Genomic DNA, 23682 nt, shown 5'->3' with positions numbered 1-23682 from the left:
TCAAATCAAAAATGTGTCCAGGCTTAGCCTGGTTGACTTCATAATCTGGGTTTTCAGTAAATCATGTGTTTTGAATGGCAGACAAGCAATCCAGACACGTTTGTTTTGAAAGAAGTCAACACACTACAGTGTTTAATTTCTGAGGTCTCAGGATAGTCTCCTCACTTCCTTGGTTTAGATGGTATGCTTCTATTATGCAGTTCATAATTACGTGAGCTAATTTAGTAGCTGTGCCTGCTGTGTCTAATGGCCCCTGTAGTAAACTCTGCTGCATTTCGCACAACGGCAAGTAAAAGCAGGAGGGGCTTCCCACTGCCTTTAATTTAAAGTTCAAAATCCCTCAAGTGACTTTTCTGGTCTTGAGCAATCTGGCTCCTATGGTCATCACTGTGTTCACTCACTGCTATAGTTACACGTTGTCTAAAGACCTCCTTTCTGCTGATTGATTCCTGTGCCTGGAATATTCTCTTTTCTGTTCTCCATGCATCATCCTATCCCTCTTGGCCCCAAACCTGGCCAGATCCCATTCCTGTCACTCCCCCAGGGCAGCCTTTCCTAATTCCTCTAATCCACTCTAGTTAACTGCTTCCCTAATACCCTCATAACTTACTTTTATAACAATTATCACAATTGTAGTCATAAAATACTTCACTAGATTGTTTTTTGTTGTATCACTCATAAGACAGTCGGTTCATTGAAGGCATGCACCATCTTGGCAATGCTCGTTGGAAGATTTCTGTGCACAGGTGTTAAATAATGCAAGCAATAAATTCCAGAATATTAATCTGATGGTGCAGAAACAGGGTAAATTAGAGATGGGGAGAGACTCAAAAGCTTTGGAAGATTTGACCCTGAAGAGCCAGCAGTGGACCTCACAGAGAGAGAGCTGTTCCCCCAAATGGAGGGCTCCGTCTCTCTAAGCAGCCAACCTTTGGTTGATTGTACTGGAAGAGGGAGGATCATGATAGAGATGGCTCAGTTGTTGTTAGAAGGAACCTACTTAGAAGTAAAATGAGAGAAATCATTGACTTTTACTCTTAGAGCTTCAAATACATATTTAAGAGTCGGGGAGATGTGATGAAACAAATATAGGATCTTAGAAAAAGTAATTAATATTTGACGTTAGGTGAAGTTTCATGATCATTTCACAAAATAATTTTGCACACTTATACATTGTTTTAAACTTAAAACTGTCTGCTGTTTGTGGATGTGAACTTAGGTATCTTCCATAGGTACACCGTGACTCAATCTCCCTGATAAATGTTACCGAGCTCTTTCTTCGATGATTAAGACAGTCTTTACATACATCAGAAAAGATATAGTCCTTTCAGGTAAGCCTCAAATGGCCAATTTTGGAGAATTCTGAATATTTTCAAAGTAGCCAAATATGCTTTGAATACGAATACCTTCATAAATCAACTGTTTAAAAATGAACACAAATTAATTTTTACTACTCTCTAGTTTTTAATGGAATTTTCTTCCTGAGACAAGGAAGATGAAATGTGTTGCTTTGTGGCATGTTATGCTCTTTTGAAAAAAGTAAGGATGTGTGACAAAGTTGGAAGATTAAATTACACAAGGAATGAGTAGAGAATTATTCCCTAGAACCTGTCATTTTGGTTATTTTTCATTTTTCAAAATTCACCACTGAATTTTCCATCACTATTTTCAAACAGGACCTGTACTCACACAACTTGGTTGATACATTAGGTTTTTGAATAAAATGAACTATGAAAATTTTTCAAAACCTCACAATGAACAATTATGAGTTTTAAATGAACAATTTTGAGTAGCCCAAGAGCATGTGGGCAAATGCCTTTTAATCCAAAGAAGTTAAAAAAATTTAAATGAAGCCGAAAATGACAGAATACTGACTCCATCTTTACAAAGCTGACTCCTTCTCTCAGTCCAGCCTGGTGGTCTTAGAACCTGGAATTTCATTCTCTGTGTATAATCTTTTAACCTTGCACTCTTCTCCCCTTCTCTGTTACTCCTGAGGTCCATGACACAATGGCTATGGCAAGGAACTTAATTCTCCATTTGGGGACAATTGCTTACTCTGAAACCAATGGGATATGATGTACATTTTTAAATGTTTTGCTTGAGTGAATGTATTCATATTCATTATGACTCATATATATTTAATTGAAAAATATCTCTCTCCTACATATTTTGGAACTGAAATCTCTAATACATGAAGATACATGATAAACAGTGCATGCACACATATGTGCAGTATGTAAGTACTAATTCGGGAAAGTAATATTTTAGAATTTAATGTGGTTTTGCTCTCTTGTGATTATAATGTTTATCAGTGAACGGCCACTCTTAAGGCACAACTACAGTACTCTGTCATCAGTGCGTATTATTAGCATCCTCCAGTTGTAGGGCGTTCGACCGGAATTTCTAGCTCCACGGTACGGATGTTTGCTAGGTACATTTGCTGTACGTAAAGTTAAATTCTGTGTATTGAACATTATTTTCCCATTGACGCCAATTTTTAATTAAAAAATAAATTCCAGAAGTAGTAAGGTCATCAGAAGTAGTCTTTGGGGGTAGATGAAAACCCTGTACGGTATAATAAATGAAGGCAGAGATGAAGATGAGGAAGCTAGTTTCTTATGCACACTCTTAGTGGCCTTATGTAAATAGTACACCTTAATAGGTAGGTCCAGTAGAGCTGCCTCATATAGTTGGCAGGCAGAATGACAGTGTGCTGGAACATGGGACAAGGCATTGTAGTAATGGAATGAACTTTCAAGAGCTGTACCAATTAATAACAACAAAATAAAATCAACTGTAAAAAATGCAATGTAATTTATAATGTCTTTGTTCTCTTGTTTGTATATGATGCTCACACACCCCACCCCCAACCCCCCATTCTCAAAATACCTAGCATGTAACATCGCCAGATTTAGCAAATAAAAATATTTTTTTACTTTAACTATGTCTCAAATATTGCATAGGACATACTTATATGAAAAATTATTCACCACTTATCTGAAATGTAAATTTAACTTCACATCTTACATTTTACTGAAATCCTACCAATAGCACTTTAGACTCAGAAAACATTTGTTGGGTGATTTAATATTCTTCACTTTACAAAAAACCAGCTTGCTCATTTTTATTTTGGCCACAGAATCTCTTCTTCAAATTAATTCCTCAACTGGAGCCGAGCAGCTAAAGCAGATCATCAGGCGGTTGCTGTGGCAGGGGCAGGAGGGCGAACACAGCCCGTGCAGGCTGCCGTCCTTGCCACTGTTTGAAATCCATTTCGTTGTCTCAGGCTCACAGAGGTAAATCCAGGGTCTTTGCTCTGAAATATGCTGTCACTGCATATTCCTGTACTGCGTATGGGCAACTACACAGTACAGGCATGAGTTACAGTCCCAAGGTTAATGTATAAGCTTCATTACAGTGCAGTTTTCTGTTCAGAAAATGCTGTAACATTAAAGTTAGATTACTAGGCAAACTACAGGGTAGTTAAAAAGCTGTCTGCCATGGAAAAATATTAGGGAGAAAACCCTAACAATTTGAAAGAAACTGAGGAAGATAAGTTTTTCTGGACTAGTCAATAAACCTATTGATCATGGGTTGTGCTAGTGAGACAGTGTGCAGGTAGTCACACAAGTGTTTTATTGTCATTTTTCAGCTTCAGGGGGAAGGATAAATCCAACAGGAATAGGTGGGAGATGACTATGGTGGGGAGAGCAGGAAATGCACAGAAACAGAGCCAATGAAGAAATCGAGGGTCTGCTGGTCTGTCCCAAACTCCTAGACAGCTCACAATGTTCCGAGAACACCTTACATACTTTCACTCTCCCTCACCTGCCCTGTCACTCCTTCCTATACGAGTCACTAACTCTACAGAAAGAGAGAAATCCTCCGCACCTACCTCTCTGTTTATTCAACCACCTAGTCACTAATGTGATAGTTAAGTATGTGGGTCAGGGACTCTCTGAGGCCTTGGTGACACAGTGATAAACGGGACAGAGATAATTTCTGCCTCAGGGAACTTACAGTCTTATGGATGAGAGAGACATTAAAATATAATTAAAAAAGTAATTAATGACAATTATAAGAAGTGATACCCACAGAAGCATAGTCACTGCAAACACTAACTACCTAATACCGAACCATCATCATAATCATTTATTATGCATTTACTGTGTACAATGTATTTTCACATCCCTTGTGTCTACAATTCAAACATATCTTAGAAAGGAGCAAGGCTGGTATTATTAGTACTCCTTTATAAAGATAATGGAAAACTTCCATTTTCTATTTGTAACTTTGACTATCTTCTGAGGAGGCCGATGGAACGATAGGCTAGCATCTTGATGTATTTGAGTATGAAGGTTTGGAACAAGAACAGAAGAATGAAATTTCTCTGCATAGCAAAAGGGGAAATATTTGCCGTTTCCAAGGAACAATCTGGAAGCATGTGTGAGGAGTGAAAAAAAGGAGGAGAAGTAAGATAGAAGTTTCTGGACAGATGAAAAAAGCCATGTGTCCCCTACACCCCACCCTCCCAGTGCTACCGGGACTTGCCAACCCCGAACCTTCAATGCAATTACTAGTCATGCCAGTGGGAGAGGGTTCTTTGGCGGACACTGGCGAGGGGAAAGAGTTTCACGTGCAGTCCCATAAAGGGGGAATGGGAACACAGCTTGCGTAATATTGGAACCGGAGGAATAATAGGTCAAGGGACAGTAATTCCCAAGAATTCCCAAGTAAGGGCATGTGGACTCAGAGAGGTCCCAGACCTGCTTAGTGCATGAAAGTTGTATTTGAACCTAGGTCTCTATGCTTCCTAGTGCGTCGTGTTTTCTCAGTTCTGTCCAGTAGGGCACCAGGGGCCACAAGGCGATTCTTCTCACCCTGTATGGCTCTGGAAGAAATCAACTCCAGACTAAGCAGGGCTCAGGGTGGCCATTCTCATGTCAGAGTCCCTGCAATTGTGTGCTGCTTCAATGCTGAAAGTTGAAAGCACTTTTACATATTACTTAATGCATGCAATTTTACATCTTCTAAATAAAGAACTAAATAAATCTCAAGGGTTAACTAGTCCTTTTTTTTTTTAATCACAAATTACTCATCCAGCAGTTCCTTCATGGGCATTACTGGCTACGTGCAGCTTTGCCAAGTGCAGACACTCAGCTGGAAAGCAGATGTGAACTTGCATTCGCTGTGCTGCTTGTGGACAGACTTCAAGAGCAACTCATACATCCTGTAGGCTTTGGAAAGAAAATTGGGGACATGATGTCCTGCTTCAAGCAAGTGCCTACATTTATTTTTGGAATTATTTCTTGGATGTGGGGAGATGAGTGTTTTCATACAGAACTGAAGACAGGAAATAAGAAGGTTAAGGGAACACAGACCCTGATGTCTGAAAGCTCTACTCCACTTAATCTAGTCTGTCACCAGGTAGAGTAAATCCTGAGAAGGTGTACACTTAGGTTCCTTTTAGACTGTCTGCGTTAGCGGGGGAACTGCCAGATCTACAAAGATCATTATTCCAGGGTGACATTTATGTCTTTCCACCTGGAATTTCCCATCTCTGTCTTTTCTTTGTGTCCTAATTTAGACTGTACTTACTCTTATATCTCTGAGAGTATCTAGTATGTTGTTGAAAATACTCTTTGAATACTAATATAGAATATTCTTTAACTTCTTCAAAAAAGTTTAAAAATTTCAGTGTGAAATATTTTAATATATTTGGCTCCTATACCAGGTTTTATTTTATTTTTTAAAAAGATTTTATTTATCTATTTAGATAGAAGGGAAGGGAAGGAGAAAGAGAAGGAGAGAAACATCAATGTGTGGTTATCTCTCATGTGCCCCCTACTGGGGACCTGGCCCTCAACCCAGACATGTGCCCTGACTGGGAATCGAACCAGTGTCCCTTTGGTTCGCAGGCTGGCACTCAATCCACTGAGGTATACCAGCCAGGGTCTATACCAGACTTTAACATATGGAAAATGTCCAACATTTTATCTACGGCATACGCTCTGCCATTTTCTTCTCTGTTAGCTTTCCTCAAGCAATGTCCTCAGGGAGATAGAAGCAATTGGTCACCTAAATGTATAATTTGGAAGGAATTAAATGTTTTCTTTGCCCCCTTGTCATTTTTCATATGCAGAAACACAGAACATCTCTCTCTGTCCCTGGATTGTAGATGAAGCAGCAACAGGTATGTAAGAAAGACGAACATTTTGGAGGGGAGGCTTGGCTATGATGTTAGAAATATGTTAGTTCAAATCTCTTCACTGCCATGTGCTATCTGTGTGTTCTTGGGCAAGTAAGTTTTTCTTACCCTCAACTTCCTTCTTTGAAATTTTGGGAAGGAAATTCATGTAATTCCATGAGGACTAATGAAGTAGGTAAATGTCTGTTCTCGTACCTATTAGTTTCTGTTACCAACATCTGTCATACTGTCCTTCCAATATTCCCTTTCTTCCTTTTTGTCCCTGGAACTTTTCTTGTTATCTATTCCATGTGATTTCTGTGGGGATGACTGTGTTTCTGTTCAGGAATAGAGGTAGACAACTGAACCAGGCCCGGGGGCTTGGAATATCCCATCTCTCTGGCTATGGTGACCTTTCAGAGTTGTGCACACAACCCAAGCTAGCCCTTGCGGCTTACTTGCTGGGATCTTGTCAGAGTTACTAAGAAAAATTTCCTGCTGGGGGTGGGAAGGGGATGGGATGTGATTTGGGGGCAGCTGGCAGCTATCCTACCTGCCAATTCAAAAGCCCCTAGCCCTGAGATAGTAAGAGCCACAAGATCCGTTTATGCCAGCTGAGCACAACTCACTGGGTATAAAGCTCAGCAGGAACAAGTAGAGCCTAGAACTGGAACAGACGGAGCTTTGGAGATGTCCTCTGGGTCTCCAGATCTAAGCCAGTCTGAAGCCGAGTGTAGACGGGCTGGCTGCTTTTATTTACATAAGGTGATTCCTTTTTAAAAACTGGTTGGAGTGGTATTTCATGCTCCTGCAGTAGGAAGAGCCTCATATAAAAAATTCCCTTTGTTCTCATGCATTATTTGTCACAAATTAAAGAGAGGGACTTGTTTTCTCCTTCTCTCAAAATAATTTTTGCCCTGATTCCTTAATATTTAGAAAAATTCCAAAAAATTTTATAGACAGGAGAAAAATTATGAGATGTTCTAAATTAAATTACATCAACTGGAGGGTGAAAGAAAGGGACAGGAATAGTTGACCAGTTAATAGCTGTGGGCCAGGGAACAGAAGACCGCTCACATTTCGAGTGTACCTTAGAGCTTTGAATGGACCTCCAGGCACCTATCCGAGAGCCCACCACTAGATGCCACCTCATCCTGAATATGCATGAACTGTCAGGCCTGTTGCCTGTAACCAATCACAAGTAGTAAATATGTCTCCCTAATACACGGTGCACCTACTGTAGAACTGCCCCCACTTCGCCCTTTCCTGCCTCCCCTATCTGTAGCCAATGCAAATGTTTTCAAAACAACTTACACCTTTCTTCCCCAACACTTCATGTATAAAAGCGCACATCAACTCTAGAACAGTGGACCTGTTGCCTTCTCCACCTAGGGCTGCTGCTGGTGGTTTAGACTTCATGCCCCAGGACCCGGTCCTTTTCCAGCTAGCACACGGCTCAATAAACCCTTTCCTTTAAGATGGCTTTCTGCGGGGGAGTGGTGGAGGCATTATGCAGACAACTGTAATTGAACAACAATAAAATAATAAAAAAAGTGGCTTTTAGCTGTGGAAGTTAAATTTTGTTTAAAAATACAAAAGAAAACAAAATCATGCTATTAACGTTTTGGTTGATATCCTTCTTGCTTCTTTTGCATACATAGCTGCCTTCACCTTGAGTATGCCATTTCAAATTCTGCCTCTATGACCTAGTTTATGTCACAGCATTGCAAAAGAACTAAAAGTGCACGGAAGAAAATGTAGATCTATCACTCATAGGTTAATCATTCCTAACATTTTGTTTCCTTTCCTTCTCTCTAACTTTCTCTTTCAAAGTTCACTATCGGGAGAGGATGGCAGGATGTATTTTATGAAATGCATATTCTCTCTCACTTAACATTTCATAGGATATTTTAACTGATTTCCATCATATAAGTGCCCATAATTTAACATATTAAGTCATTTATCAAATTTATGAAACTACTTAATTTACCCCTTGTTGGGCATTTATCTGTTTTAAAGTTTTCATTGTTTTAAATAATACTGTGATGAATATGTTTATACATGTTTGTGTAAAAGTATTTCCATTTTAGATATTCATAAAAGTAGAAGTGCTAAGTTAATGTTCATAAACATTTTAAGCCAATTAAAATATTGTCAAACTGCTCTCCAGAAAATTTGTAGCAATTTCCACTCCTACCAATAGTTTATGATATGGCTTGATCGACATGCCTTGAGTAAGCTTTCTTAGTTGTGGACTGATTCATTTTCCTACTTTGAGACATTTGGTTGTTTCTGATTTTTACCTGCTACAAATAATGCAAAAAAAGTCTCTGGACATACATCTTTGTATTCATTTCATATTATTTCTCTAGGTGAATCCAAAATGAAATTTTTCTCAAAGGGTGTACATATTTTCAAAGTCATTGAAACTTACTGATACTGTCTAATCGTTTTCAGAATTGTAATTTTAATTTATACTCTACCAATAAAGTGTGAAAATGGCATCTAACCTCACTGGCACTACGTATTACCACTATTAAAACAAATCAAACCAACCCAACAACAAAATAATCTAAAAATATTTGAAAGGTGTTATCGGGTTGTTTTATTTTCAATTTCTTTGATTAAAAGTAAAGTTTCATATCTTTCATATATTTTCACTTTCCTTGGTTGTGAACTACCTATTTATGTCTTGCTCCTGTTTTACCACTGTCTCAGTATTTTCCTACATATTTTGCATGTAGGGTAGCTGGCAGCTATCCTACCTGCCAATTCAAAAGCCCCTTATGGCAAAATTCTTTATGCCATAAGGTTATTATCCCACATGTGTATCAGACATATACATTTTACGAATTATTTTGTTCCACATGTGCTTTCCTACATGAGGATGCTAAATTTCCTCTTGACAAGTATACATCTGCACATAGTATACTCGCTCCCTACATTGGGAGGCAGCACAGAGCAGGGTGACGTTCTAGGCTGCCTTAAATGGTTAACGGTGCCTACCTTTGCAACTTCAAGTGAGGATTAACTGACACAACACACAGATTTTGATGCCTTGCTTACAGCAATTTCTTGCCATGGTTGGCTACTCTTTATGTATGTTCCTTGACTATCATTTCAGCTGTCATTTTGTTAATGAGATTTTTTTGATATGCAAACATTTAAAATGTTAGTGTTGTCAAATATAACTATTTCCTTTCTGAACCTTCATTTTTATACTTATAACCCTTTTTCTTTTGCATATAATTTAGAATGCCTCTCAATATTTACTAAAAGCAAGAAAAAAGAGATATCTATTTAAAAATGTTCACATGAATGTCCATAGTGGTTTTATTTGTAATTGTCAAAAACTGGAAACAACCCAATTTCCATTAAGAGGTGAATGAATACATAATAAAAAAAAGCAATAAAATAAACATATTTATACATACAACGATATGAATGAGCCTGGAAATATTTATATTCAGTGAAAAAAGTAGACAAAAAGAATATGTATGAATGATTCCATTTATAAAAGCTGTAGATAATGCAAACTAATCTATGGGGCCTGAGAGCAGATTTGTGGTTGCTTGGGAAAGAGGGAGGGGTGAGTGGCCTGCATTACTAAGGAGCATGAGGAAAATTTTGGAGATGATGGAATTGTTCACTATCTTGATTCTAGAGATGGTTTAAAGTGTATACACATTATGTCAAAACTTATTAATTTATACTCTTTGAACAGTATAGTTTATTGTCAATTGTATCTGCTAAGGCTGTTTTTAAAATTCCTCAATATTTTCTTCTAATTCTTAGAGTGTGGTTTATTACAAGTATTAAAGTATTATAAGTATTATGTATTATTATTAAAAGTCTAATCTAGTTGGAATTTACTTTGTAGGATGAAGACCTTTTCTTTCCCAATATGATTTGATTTACTGCATAATAATAATAATCTTCCCTATTAATATGTACTGCCTTCTTTAGCATATATTATATTAACATATATGCTAGTATGTGTTCATACTCCATAGCTTTGTCTACATCAGCACCCTCTTTAACTATAGTTCAACTTAATTATAATTATAGCTTTATAATTTATTTAATAGCTAATAAGGAAAGCTTTCATTTTAATATTCTTTTCTTGCCCAACCCTAATCCTAAACAAGATTTTAGCATTACTGTCAGAAAAGAACATTTAAACCCAAAGGATTATTTTAATACAATTTTAAATACCAAAGGTAATAAATGTTGCAATTCAGAATGGCTTTTTTTCATTTTGAGGAAAAGTATTAGTGAGGCCAAAGAACTTTGGTGCAGCTAAATTGGAAAAACCTGTTGCTGATAATCACGTGCTCCGCATTTCTCCTTCCCAGACTTCTACCGTGGGTTCTCACAGAGTTTGCCAGAGGGAGGAGTATTTTGAAACCTCTGGCAGACAAGGAAAATAGCTAAACTCAAGAACAATGCTGAGTAAAGGAGAGTGGTAGAGAAGACAGTGTATAACACGAAGGCAAAACACACACCTAGGAATACAATAGGGCATTGCATCAGCAAAACAAAGTTGTATATACTGTTTGGCGGTTGTGTGCATATGGGAGGGAGGAGTTTGGGGCGCACGATAATTTCCTCTTATTGGTTTTCTATAGGAATAATGGGTCTATTTTTTTGCCTTTTTGTTTTGGCCATTTGAGTTATTTTACATTTGCTCATTTAGATGTTATAGGTTAGATCATTTTCTTAAATAAAAAACCCCCTGCTTCTTATATATTTTTCACATTAGTTTCCCACATTGGGAATTGTAATTGCTGACTATTTTCTTCTATTCCACAATAATCTTTTCATCAGATATGTGAGACTCAGAATGATCACTTTTGAGGAGTGCAGAGACAATAATAAGGCAGTTAACACTTATTAAATACCTACTGTGTCCATAGCTACCTTGAAAGTATTAACAAAAAGGAACATTTAATCTGAACAATCTAAATAAATGCAAGTGCTTTTTATTTGTTATAGCATTTTTCTAAAGCCAAACAGCTCTCACTGAGGAGAGTCTCACTTTTGAAGATGAGAGGGGCTTTGAGCAAAGGAGCAGATATCAGTTAATCAGTAAATTAAAATCTACGTTTTGCTTGCTAACTCAGTGCCTCCGAGAAATTCACTGAGCTTGATTTTCCTCTTCGTTAAAAAGGGAATGATAATGTCATCTTTCTTGTAGGATTGTTAGGAGATTTAAATACAATACAACCTAAATACTTTGCAAACAGAAAATCACAATACAAATGCTAGTTATTTGGTTAATACAAGCTTCTGACTTCTCCAAGTAATAACATATAATATTTGCAGAGATGACTTTGGAGACCTTGTGAATTACTAACATTTTCAACATACTGCCTAATATTTGAAAGAAACTATCTTCTAAGCTCACGAAGTAGCCATCTGAGATGGGGGTGACAAAGCAGCAGACAAATGTCTAGAGAGAGATTTTCTTACCCCACCCCTCCCAGTAGCACAGGAGTGGGAGATCTGCAGGTCAATTGCCTTGTCCTTTACTAGGGTAGTCACCTGACACATTTACCCAATGACATAAATAGCTAAAACACTCTGAAGTCACAAATAAAGTCAAAGGGAGCTATAACAGTGACAAACGCAGATGACAAGGCATCTGCTGGTCGCCCAGACCTGGGGCTTCACCTTGCCCTCTCTCCTCTGTAGTCTCCTGAATCCCTCCGGAGTACTCACATTTCTGCTGTCCTGGGCAACAAACCTCCTCTGCTTGGTCTGTTGCTCATTTCTCAGGTACAACCCACCATAGTATATCATTCCCTCCTGAAATTCCAGTACGACAGAGCTTTCGTTCTTGCACTGCTTGTGTCTATAATGTTTAAGTATCTTCTAATCCTGCAACTGTTGACATCCTTCAGTTAGATTACAAGTCACCTAATTTTGCATAAAATTCTTTTGTAGAGAATTAGACAATCCACCTACCCCTAACTAACCCATATTATAAGGAAAAGAGCTTAACTCAAATTTGTACCTGACATTGTTCTAGGGTCTGGCTGGGTTCTGCCTGGAACCACCCATGTGACCTTGACGTTTCTGTTATATGTTACCAATGCATCCCCTTAAATCAGTGCCTTTCTAGCCTCTGACCTGATTCCCCTTCCTAGCTGCCAACCTCTCTCTAGCTCCCTTAGGTTATGCAAATGTCAGAGCATTTAATTCCTAGCAAGAGCACAATGAAGAAACTGATATATTATTCAAACACCCAGCATGGAAAGGGAATTCACTAGCACCAATAGTACTCTCACCTAGTACCATTAGCAGCATTCTCTGTCGAAAGCTCAGCGTTACATAGATGTGTATGTGGGACATTTCTGTCAGGCACATTCTTTGAGATGAAAATGTCAAAGTGGCCAAACTGATTGACAACATTGGGAAAAACGGGGTCCCCCAATTTACAAAAGGCATATTCATAAACAAAGCTTTACTAAACTTACATAAGAAAAATCCAAAGCTGCCCTCAAAACCTTACTATTTCTGAGCAGTGTTGTGTAGAAGGACATAAATACCAAAACACCTTCCAAATCTTTGTAACATAATAATAATTGCTAACATTTTAAAGAATTTAGTATATGAGGGTGGACCCAAGAGAGAACTGGAATTATCTTCTGGAGGGTGGGCCTCTTGTAGCACAGGCTTCCCCTGCTAGGTGAGTATTCTAGGAACCCATCTGTATCAGTGTACCAGCTGGTATTGTTGTGAGAGGCTGCGTTCAACTTTGTGAATATTTTTTTGAAGACTCTTTCAACAAATTTTCCCATTTCATGATGGGTGATTTACAATGACATCTGCCCATACCTCGCTGAGTGTTTAGCAGTGTTTGACCAAAAACAGCATGAGCCCTGTGTCTCACCCTCCCTATTCACCTGATCTCTCCCTTGAGCAACTTTTTTTTGGTTTCCCTGAAAGAAAAAGGTCCTCAAAAGGAAGTGTTTTGCCAATGCAGAGGAGGTGAAAAAAAATATAACAGCAGAAGCACTAAAAAAGAAAAAAACACCCTTGATAGGTGTATTGCATCAAATGGAGAGTACCATATTTTTTCGACTATAAGATACACCTTTCCCCCAAATTTGGGAGGAAAATTGGGGTGCGTCTTATGGTCCAAATGTAGCTTACCTGGCTCGCTGGGCAGCAGGGGCATGGGGGTGGGAATATTATGTTATTTATGTAACTAAATATTTTACCACATATATTGCTTCAAAAAATTTTTTTTCCTGTTTTCCCCCTCTAAAACCTAGGTGCGTCTTATGGTCTGAAAAATATGGTACTTTGAAGGTGACTGAAGTTTAACCATGTAAGAATAAATACACAATTTTTATAAATAAGTTCCAGTTTTTGTGGGCCCCCCTCTCATATGTCACATACTTTGTAAGCATATGAAGACTTTTTGACATCTAACAGACTTTACATAGATTAAGAGTAGTCTGGCCTCGCGGTTGTGCCCCACTAACGATGGCTCCCTCTCGTTAACTATATGCCCTTCAGGAGTTACTTAACTTCTCCGGTTTTGATATCTTCATCTGTAAAATAAAGATAATGAATAATAAAAGGTTTTTATCATCGAGGTTTTTGTGAGGATTAGCAGAGACGTCATAACTATTTCTATATATTCAGTGATTCCTACATGCTGGGCGCTGTTCTGTAAATGAGGATTCATTAACTTAAAGTCAAACGAGTTAAACAAAAAGCCCTTGGAACAGTATCCGGCACTCAGGAAGCGTTGTTTTTGTTACACCAGAGCATTCTCAGAACTTTCAGGTAATGTGCTCTTATACTTCCCCCTTTCTGTTCAGGTTTCCCTGTGTCGTCCAACACACTGGAAGGAATTACATAGTCAGCAGGCTTCCAAACGGCTGCTCTTCTTGCCTTACTCCCTTCGGCTGGCCGGTGCTACCCAAATCCGCCTTACAGCCGGGCTGCCGCACATTCCCTTCACCCACCTGGCTCCCCTCCATCAGCTCTTTATTGTCATGGCAACCCACCTTCTCCACCCTTTCCCCTGCATTTTCCCTACACTCGTTTTCAACCCCACTGATCGTAAGACTTTAGAAGAAATCAAAAGTAATTTCTTAGTAAAAGTGGAGGCTCTGATACTGAAAGTAACAGCTTCTACTATGTTCCAACCCATAAATCAACCTGGATAAACTGTCAAGGGAAAAAACAATCTGCCTAAATGGGGCAAAGGCAGGAGAATTATAATGTGCCCGGCTCAGGAGTTCAATTAGCAGACTGCGCCACGATGACAGAGGCAACTGTATTTTGACCTTTCTAAATGAGTCCTAAATACAAACGTTTAAAATTCCTGTATGTTGGCTAGAAAAAAATCACTATTTGACAATATCAAAAAATATTCTGATTGCAATGAGGAAAATTTTCATAAATACAAAGTCCCTACCTCACTTACATCACACCCTCAGACACTGGTGTGATGTCCCACACATCTCAAGAGCGTAGGTGATGTAGTGGCACTTGCTTCCAACAGGATGATTTACGCTGGTTAGTCTTGTTACAAAAACTTACATATTATAAGACGGGCTGTTTCTGTGGACACAACAAGCAGGCTCTAGAGCTTCATGCGGGAACTGACACTTTTCAGAGAGGTTTAAAAAAACTAGTCAGGTGTTTTCTACCTGACTTACTGTAAAGGCAGACAACTAACAAAATGCTTCTCAAGTTGTCTCCTTTTCAAATTCTTCTTTCACTTCCTTAGCTGGGAAACTTCCTCATCCTTGCTCAGAAACACAGCATTAACTCCTTCACTTATTTCTGTTCATCTCGCATGGTCTATTTTCTATGATGCTGTCACTATGAATTTCCTCCTATGGCTTCCCAGAATATTCAAGATAAAGCAGCTTACATTCCATGGAAGACAGACAGGAACACTCGGCAGAAGTGGAGACTCAGCATGGTTTAACAGCATTGCCTCTGGCCTCACAGCTGACTTGGCAATTATTGGCAGGGCAGTTTTCTCGTTACTAAACGAGGACAATACTTGTTTCACTGCTTGTAACAGGAATTGAATAAGATGGTGCACAAAAAGTGTTTGGCCTAACCCCAAATGACCGATACATGGGTCCTGTGATTGCTATGACGATGTGATGATGATGATGGTGGTGATGATGGTGATAACGATGGTGCTGTAGATCTGGCTCCTGAACACTTTTTGAGTCCTTAAGTTACATGCCTACCTTACATTTTTAGAGATTTCTGATTCTCCTCTACCCCTGATATTTTCATCCTGTTCCTTCTGCACAGATCTTCCTGTTCCCAGCCTTCTAGTTAATATTCATTATTTCAAAAGTTTATCCCAGCGCTTCCTTTTCCACAAAGCATTTTCTCACCCTCCCTCTACAATACTGTTCAGTATCATGAGGCTCCTAAGCATATTCCAAGGAAAGTCTGAATCCAGGGACTCTGGACCATCATTATCTGCTCAGATGTCAAGTGCAGTGTCTGACTGTGAAATGACAGGAAAAATATATACTGGTCTATGCTCCCAGTCTCTACTACAGAGCTCTGAAAACCCTCATATTTCCTAAGTGATAAGAACAGTAGTGGCATCTTTTGTCCTGATATTCAGTTTTTGTCCCTGGTTCCTGATAAAAAGCTCCCAAGTCTTCTGGAATTTTCTAGGTAAAAGGAGTGTCTTTCATTCTGGTGAGGTGGCTCTCAGTGAGCTCCTGAGTAATTTCGGGATGGGAGGGGGTCACTAGTAAAACCAAGCCTTGGGTAGAAGTGTGGCATTCTCAGGCCCACTGCCATACTCCAGCGGGGAGAGGAGCTGCTGACTTGCTTCAGGATCGGCTGTGCCTGGAAGATGAAGCCTCCATAAAACCGCGCACATATCAGGTTTGGAAAGCTTCTGGGTTAAGGAGCATATTCGTGAGCTGGGCGGGTGGTGCGTGGCAAATCCACAGGGACAGGAGTGCCTGTGCTCAGGACACTTCTGGAGCTTGTCCTGTGTAATTCTGCACCTGGCTGTTCACCTGCATCTTTTATCATATTCTTCATTATATAACAAACTGGTACACATAAATGTTTCCCTGAGTTTTGTGAGCTGTTTTGGCAAATGATGAAAACTGAGGAGGGTGTTGTGGGAGCCTCTGATTTATAGCCAGCCAGTCAGCCCAGGTGACAGCCCAAACTTCCAACTGGCATGTGAAGTGGGGGTGGGGGCAGTCCTGTGAGGCTTTGTCCTTAACCTGTGGGATTTGACACTAATTCCAGGCCGTCAGAATTTCTCGGTGTGGAAAATCCACACACCTGGTGTCGGAGATGTTGTAAGTGCATTAGTAGTGTGATAATAAAGGAAAACAGTTCATTTTTCTTGCACACTGACACATATAAATTCAAATTAAGTGTTTTTTATTTAGTAAATGAGAAAATGAATGAACACTGGAATTAAGTGAACCAGGCTATAGAATATTTTAAGACAAAGACTTCTGAGGAAAATCTCGGAGTTACAGTCACTAAATGCAAGGACCTTTTGATTATTATTTCTGTGAATGAAAGAGAAATTTCACAAAGTGTATTCACCTTCTCATCCTGTGTTCATCAGAGATATTTGAAATGAATCCCCACATTAAATAAAAGACCCTATTTATTGTGCTTAATTCTAGAGCTGCCCTGCCCATGTGGCTATTTAAATAACTTAGCATGAAATGAAATGAGAAATTTAGTTTCCTCGGTCATACTAGTTATACTTCGAGCGCCCCACTGCCACAGGTGGCTAGCTGTACTGTATTGGACAGTGCAGACATGGACGTTTCTGGGACCGCCGGCGTTCCCGCTAACATCCCTGCTCTGCTCTAGAGTGCTGCCCTCCCTCTGTGCCTATGTGCCGGGTTCCTTTCAAGACCAGTGAGCCCCTGCCCAACCTAATATGAGCAGAAATTTATTCTGAATAAATTTAAAACAATAATAATTGAGAAGTATATCTTATTCAAAATACTTTAATGTTACTAAGGAATTCCAGATTTTATCATATTGTACTTCTTTTCCGTGGAATTTAAAAAATGCATCCTTCCTCCCACGTTTGATGTGGGACATTTTATTTGCACCACCAGTTGTGAAGAGGAATACATATAGATGGACAAAGGGATTCAGAGACTTTTCTACTCTGTAACATCAGGGTTGTAACAATGCCTTACGTTTGTCTGCTTTTACATGAACTCAGCCAGTCCGTAGCAGACCCGAGCATTCGCTTAACCGAGCCAAGACCCTTTCCTCCGCAACATGTTGCCTTACTGTTCTATCTGGAGAGGAAAGAAGTGGAACCAGTAGGTGACCAGGCGGCATGTCTGTGACCTCGTACACTTCTGCAGCTAGCGGATCAGAAATATGAGCTGGTGCAATTTTTGTAGTTCTCAGATTCTTTTTCTGAATGACTCCTCTTATTGACACTTACAAACACCACAACAATGAATAACCCTGTAATTATGTTTGACTTTATTTTGTTAGGATTTTTTCCTCATAGTAGAAATGTTGGGTCCAAGGATACGTAGTTTTTAAAGCCTTTTCGACACATGGCCAGGGTGAACCAATTCCCCTCAAAGCGTCAATTTATAGTCTCAGCGGCACTCGTTTTCCACACCCTCCCTAATGTAGGGTATTAACTCCCTCTCCTTCCCTTGTTTCTCTCTTTTTAAAAGATTTAAATAGTACTTGTGTGTTTAATTTGTATATATTTTTATTTTATCTTATTTTATTTTTTCATTTGTATATATTTTTAAATGATTAGTAAATACAAATCCAAAGACACGATCCATGAAAGAAATAACTGATAAGATGCACTTCATTAAAATTTAAAACTTCTGCTCTGGGAGAGACACTATCAAGAGACCGAGAAGACATGCCACAGAGTAGGAGAAAATATTTTCAGGAGACCTGTATTTTAATCAGGTCATTTGTTCCCTTATTCTTGAGTCCCTGTGTTAGAAATTGTTGTCCAAAATTATTGTACAAAGAACTCTTAAAACTCAACAATAATGGAACAAGCAACCTGACTGAAATACTATGGGCAATGACCTAAACAGACATCTCACCAAAGAGTGCAGCAAATGACACAGGAAAAGATGACCTCACCATATGTTGTCAGGGAAATGGAAATCAAAACAACAATGAGACAGCACTGCACACCTATTAGAATGGCTAGAGTTCAGAACACGGACACCATCAAACACCAGTGAGGATGCGGAGCGACAAGAACACACACTCATTGCTGTTGGGAACGCAAAACAGCACAGCCACTTTGGAAGACAGTTTGATGGCTTCTTACAAAACTAAACATAATCTTACCATATGATCCAGCAATTGCACACCTTGGTATTTACCCAAAGAAGTTAAAAACTTATGTCCACACAAAAAACCTGCACATAAGTATTTATAATAATTTATTATAATTACCAAAACCTGGCAGCAACCAAGGCATGCTTTAGAGGTGAACGGCTAAGCAAACTGGGACATCTAGACAATCGAATATTACTCAATGCTACAAAGAAATGAACCGGCAATCATGAAAAAAACACATGGAGGACCTTAAATGTTTATTATTAAGTAAAAGAATCAATCTGAGAAGGCTACATACTGTATGATTTCAACTACATGGCATTCTGGAAAAGAGAAAAACTATAGAGACAATAACAAGATCAGTGGTGCCCAGGAATGGGGAGGGAGAGGGCGATATAAACAGATTGCAGAGGCTTGTTAGGGCTGTGAAACACTGTAATGTATTATAATGGTGGGCACATATCGCTATACACTTGTCCAAACCCATAGAATATACAATACTAAGAGTGAATAATAAGGTTAACTATGAACTTTGGATGATTATAATATGTTAGTGTAGGTTCACCCTTGGTAAGAAATGTACCTTTCTGGTGGGTAATGATGATAACGGGGAAGGCTATGCAGGTGTGAAGGCAGGGGATGTGTGGGGAATCTTTGTATCTCCTCTTCAATTTTGTTGCAAACCTAAAACTGCTCTAAAAAATAAAATCTTAAAAATAAGTAGGCCCTGGCTGGTGCGGCTCAGCTGGTTGAAGCGTCACCCTGTAAACCAAAAGGTTGAGGGTTCGGTCCCTGGTCTGGGCAAGTATGAGAGGCAACCATCCGATCCAGGTTTTTCTCTCCCATCGATGTTTCTCCCTCTCTCTCCCTCCTTTCCTCTCTCTCTAAAATCAATAAGCATGTCCTCAGGTGAGGGTAAAAAATAACAGTAATTAGGGCTGTTCTTTTTCTTATTAATTTATGAGGCCTTATCATATATTATGGATACACACTTTTTCTATTTTATGCGTGTTTCAAATATTGATTCTAGCTTCATATTTGTTTTTTAATTTTGCTTATAACATTTTCCAGGAGTAATAACTTTTCATCTAATCATTTCTTTATATTTTCTCCCTTTAAAGGTATGTCTTTCTATATTAAGCCTATACTTTCTTTTACTACTGTGAGGATCCACATTTTATGTTGGAATTGGCAGTCTATATGGTATTTTCTTTTATGTGAGGAATAGGTAGCAGCAGGTGATTTTTCTGAGTATAATATTCCCTAAACAAACCCAAGTTAATAGGTGTCAGACATAAAATATTGTTGTCTATTTAAAAGAAATAATTTAAAATTTAAAAAGATAATTAAAATATTAAAATGCTGTCGATTGTGAACACGTAAAAATGCATGCCAGGTAGTGGGAAGTTACTAAAATACTATCACTCTAAAATGTATCAAGCTAACAATATCATGAAAGTAAAAAAATCTATTGCCCCTTTTATATTAAAAATGTAACAAATCATATATTCCTAGCAATAAGTTCTTCTTTCTCCATCAGATACTTGTCCACACATTATACAGTTCTTTATTACTTTAATCATTATTGATAAATACCTCTATTCTCACTGAAGTAAGTCACCATACTTTCTAGTAAACTCTGACAAGAACATTAACAAGCACATCTATTGTCAGTGAGTTATAAATGCTATTAATGAAATTAATTCAATTTGGGAGTAAATATCTGAAAATCATACCATCCATTACAAATTTCCACTTTCTAACAACATTGGCCTTTTCCTACCTGCAGAACCTAGAGCTTCCTAGTGAAGTCTGTCTCACTCTCTGAATTAGTCATTATTGACATTGTCATCACCATAGCTCTGATCATGGTACCGCTGCTTTTTTAAAAATTTGAAACATTTGCGAACACTAAAACAAGAGTCCAATTCTTTTCAAACAAAAATTGCAAGGTAGTTAACAATAAAATCCACTTTGTTAATAAAGTCTTAGGTTTAAAACAGCAACTTCTAAAAACGTAATGTCTAGCTGATACTGAGTGATTGGCTTGGTCTCCATTTATTTTAGAAATATTGTCTCAGGACTCAAAGATAATCATTGATGTTATAGATGGGGCTACGATAGTCAATATGATTCCCCTTTATCTCCTGTGTTGACTCTCCTGTGTTGAACATTTATCTTGTTAATAGAAGTGAATATGTACAGATAATTAGTTATTTGTCAGAGAGGCTAAGGAGGTCTAGAAATTAAAGCTAAAATGTTAAAAATCATTAATACACTGCCAGTCATCCAAAATTAAAAATAAAGCATGACTTAAACAAGGGTTGAGAAAAATATGATTCAATTAAACAATATTGGCAAAAATTGTAATTTAAAGCAATTGCACCAAAAGTCATTTGTCTCTTAACAATGTGAGTAGCAAAACAACTGTAAGAGGATCTTCCATACCGTCATTATGGAAAACAGTATGGATTTTTTTTTTGAACAGTATGGAGTTTAAAAAAAGCTCCCCAAACTAGAAATTGAACTACCATAGGGTCCAGTAGTCCCTCTTTTGAGCATAGACTCAGGAGCAGCAGAATCAGCCCCTGGAAGTGATGTTTGCACTCCTGTGTTTACTGCAGCATTATTCACAATAACCAACATATGGAAAAACCCTTAAGTGTTCGTCAGCACAGTAATGGGTAAAGAAACTATGGTATATACATGCCATGGAATATCATTCAGATTTTAAAAAGGAGATCCTGCCATTTGCAACAAAACGGATGAACATGGAGGACATTCTACTAAGTGCAATAAGCCAGATACGGCAAGAAAAAAAAACTGTATGATCTCAGTTACATACAGCATGTAAAAAAGTGAAAGACCTGGAAGCAGAGAGTATGCAGAGCAGAGGTTCTGGGGCGGGGAGGGGTGGGGTGAGAGAAACAGGGAGAGGTGGGTCAAAGGGTAGGTAGGAAGCCGCAGTGACGTAGGATGAACAAGTCTAAAGACCTACTGCGCAGCCTGGTGGCTGTGGTCTGCACTGCGTACTGGAGGTCTGCTCCCACCTCATGCAAAACTGGTAACTATTTGAGCAGATACATTAGTTAGTTTGCTTTTATGAATCATTTCACTATATATATACATGAAATCATTTCTATACTCCCTAAAATATACAATTTTTATTACAGAATAAAATTAAACAAGTAAAACCCCATGTTATTGTGGACCTCTCAGTTGGGGTGACCGCAGAAATGACCTGTGTGAGTGGTGTCCTGTCAGGTGAACACAAACCACAGACCCTGGGATGTACATTGAGTTTTACGCCCTCCGTTATAGCTGCCTGATATCTTAACCCGCAATAGCAAGGATCAAACAACAGCAACTCTAAGAATTTATTTTCATTTCAATTAATGGAAAACAACTATCTATGCTGAATCGTGTATTTGCAATGTAGAATAGTAGATTCATAGTAACTTTTACTAATTCCATCTCATCTGCCCAACTCTATTTCTCAATTTAACCCATTCCAGTTCTGATGGGAAAGAAGAGAGTTTGTTTAAGACATCACTTACACTTTTATCTCTACATTTTGTCTTTTTCTGTCATCTCTCTGTGCCTGTCTCTGTCTCTCTTCCTCATTCCCTCCCTCTTTTATTTTTCCTTTAATAAAAAGCGACCACTTTATACCTCGGGTGTAGTCAATATTGAGAATTTCACCCATTTAAACTATTTTACCAGGTACCATCTTTCATCAACTCTTGGAAACCTCCTATTCTTAAATAGTAATGATTTATGCTGTGAAAATACTTTATGTTTTGGAGTACATGCTCATAGCTTGTTCTGTATTCAAGCAACAAAGGGAAAAGGGAAGAAGGAATCCACATATAAATATGGCAGTTTATAAATGTTCAGTATTATTATAATGTTTTTGATATTTGTTACCATAGAAATAGTTTTCTCTTTTTGCAGTTATGGCAAAGAAGTATTTTGAAGAATGATCATAATCCCTTGCTCAAATTTAGAAGATGGGCTAAAGGTATGAGAAGTAGAGAGATTAAGGAAATAGCAATGAAAATACAGAGCATAAATCAATTTAACAAAATCCAAGTTTCCCTTTTTGAAGAAAAAGAGTGGTATATGATCAAACCTGGGATAATTTACTGTCTTTGATTACCATCAATGCCAATTAGTGGCAAATAATTGATTTTAGCTAACAAGGTATTTTTCAAAGGCTTTCCTACGTGAGAATACTCCAGTGGATACCGAACAGTGAATATACTTGAGTAACAGTGAGGCTCTGTTTACTGTTTAGTTAGGTTTTGTCTCTAAAGCTGCCAAGTTAACTTTGTTTTAAGAGGAGAGAAGTTGAATAGGTTACCTCTTAAGCTAAGACATTAAAGTAAATCATCATGTCTTATGAGAAAGCCAAACCTCAAACGTCAGTAGAAGCCACGAGCAAGAAACCAAAATCAGTTATTAAATGGAGAACTTTTCTCTAGGGCGACCTGCAAACAAGGCGGGGGAGGCTTCTGCGCTCTGGGAATTGATGCTTCACAAAGCCACACGGAATTGTTTACATTCTGCTCTTACCAGTCTCTAAGCAAGAGAGTTCATTTTACACTAACCCGTATTGTATTTACTTCTATTTTTAAATCCTCTAAGACACATACGACCACAATGCCGGAAAGAACAGAATACTAATGGAAATAAAATATGCTGTAAAAATTATAGATAAAACCAAACCATTCGTGCTGGATGAGGCTGGCAGTAATACGGTGAAAGAGGAAAAAAAGCCCAGATACAATAGATACACTGCATAACATGCCGAAGAACTTTTTCCTACTGTTTAATTCAGTATAAAAGTCCAAGCCGCTTTGGTCCAATGACACTAATAGGTGTCCTCTAAGAAGAGTGACCCTCTTCCAAGGACAAAACAAGGAGACACTGCTCAGTTTTGCATTGGTCTGACCACACTGATTCTTGCATTCTTATTACTTCCCTTCCAGTTTTCTTTCTTTTACTTGCACACACACCCTCACACACGTTACCACAGAACCATAAAAATTCACAATGTTTTAGACTTTCAAATTAAAAACATGAGTTTGTAGGGGGGGATAGAAGGGAGAAATTTGTCCTGTGCCAGTGTGGGGGTGGGGTGGGGGCGACAGTGAAGTTCC

General features: G+C 38.4%; 1 protein-coding gene across 17 annotated transcripts in view; it reads right to left on the bottom strand.

Annotated features, from left to right (window-relative positions):
* DTNA (dystrobrevin alpha) overlaps positions 1–23682 on the bottom strand; it is a 348472-nt gene that overhangs the window by 137863 nt on the left and 186927 nt on the right. The window lies entirely within an intron of this gene.

This window comes from Desmodus rotundus, chromosome 10 (genome assembly GCF_022682495.2).
Source record: "Desmodus rotundus isolate HL8 chromosome 10, HLdesRot8A.1, whole genome shotgun sequence".
Lineage (NCBI taxonomy): Eukaryota > Metazoa > Chordata > Mammalia > Chiroptera > Phyllostomidae > Desmodus > Desmodus rotundus.
Note: the sequence above shows the minus strand (reverse complement) of the source record. Positions and strands in the feature narration are given on the sequence as shown.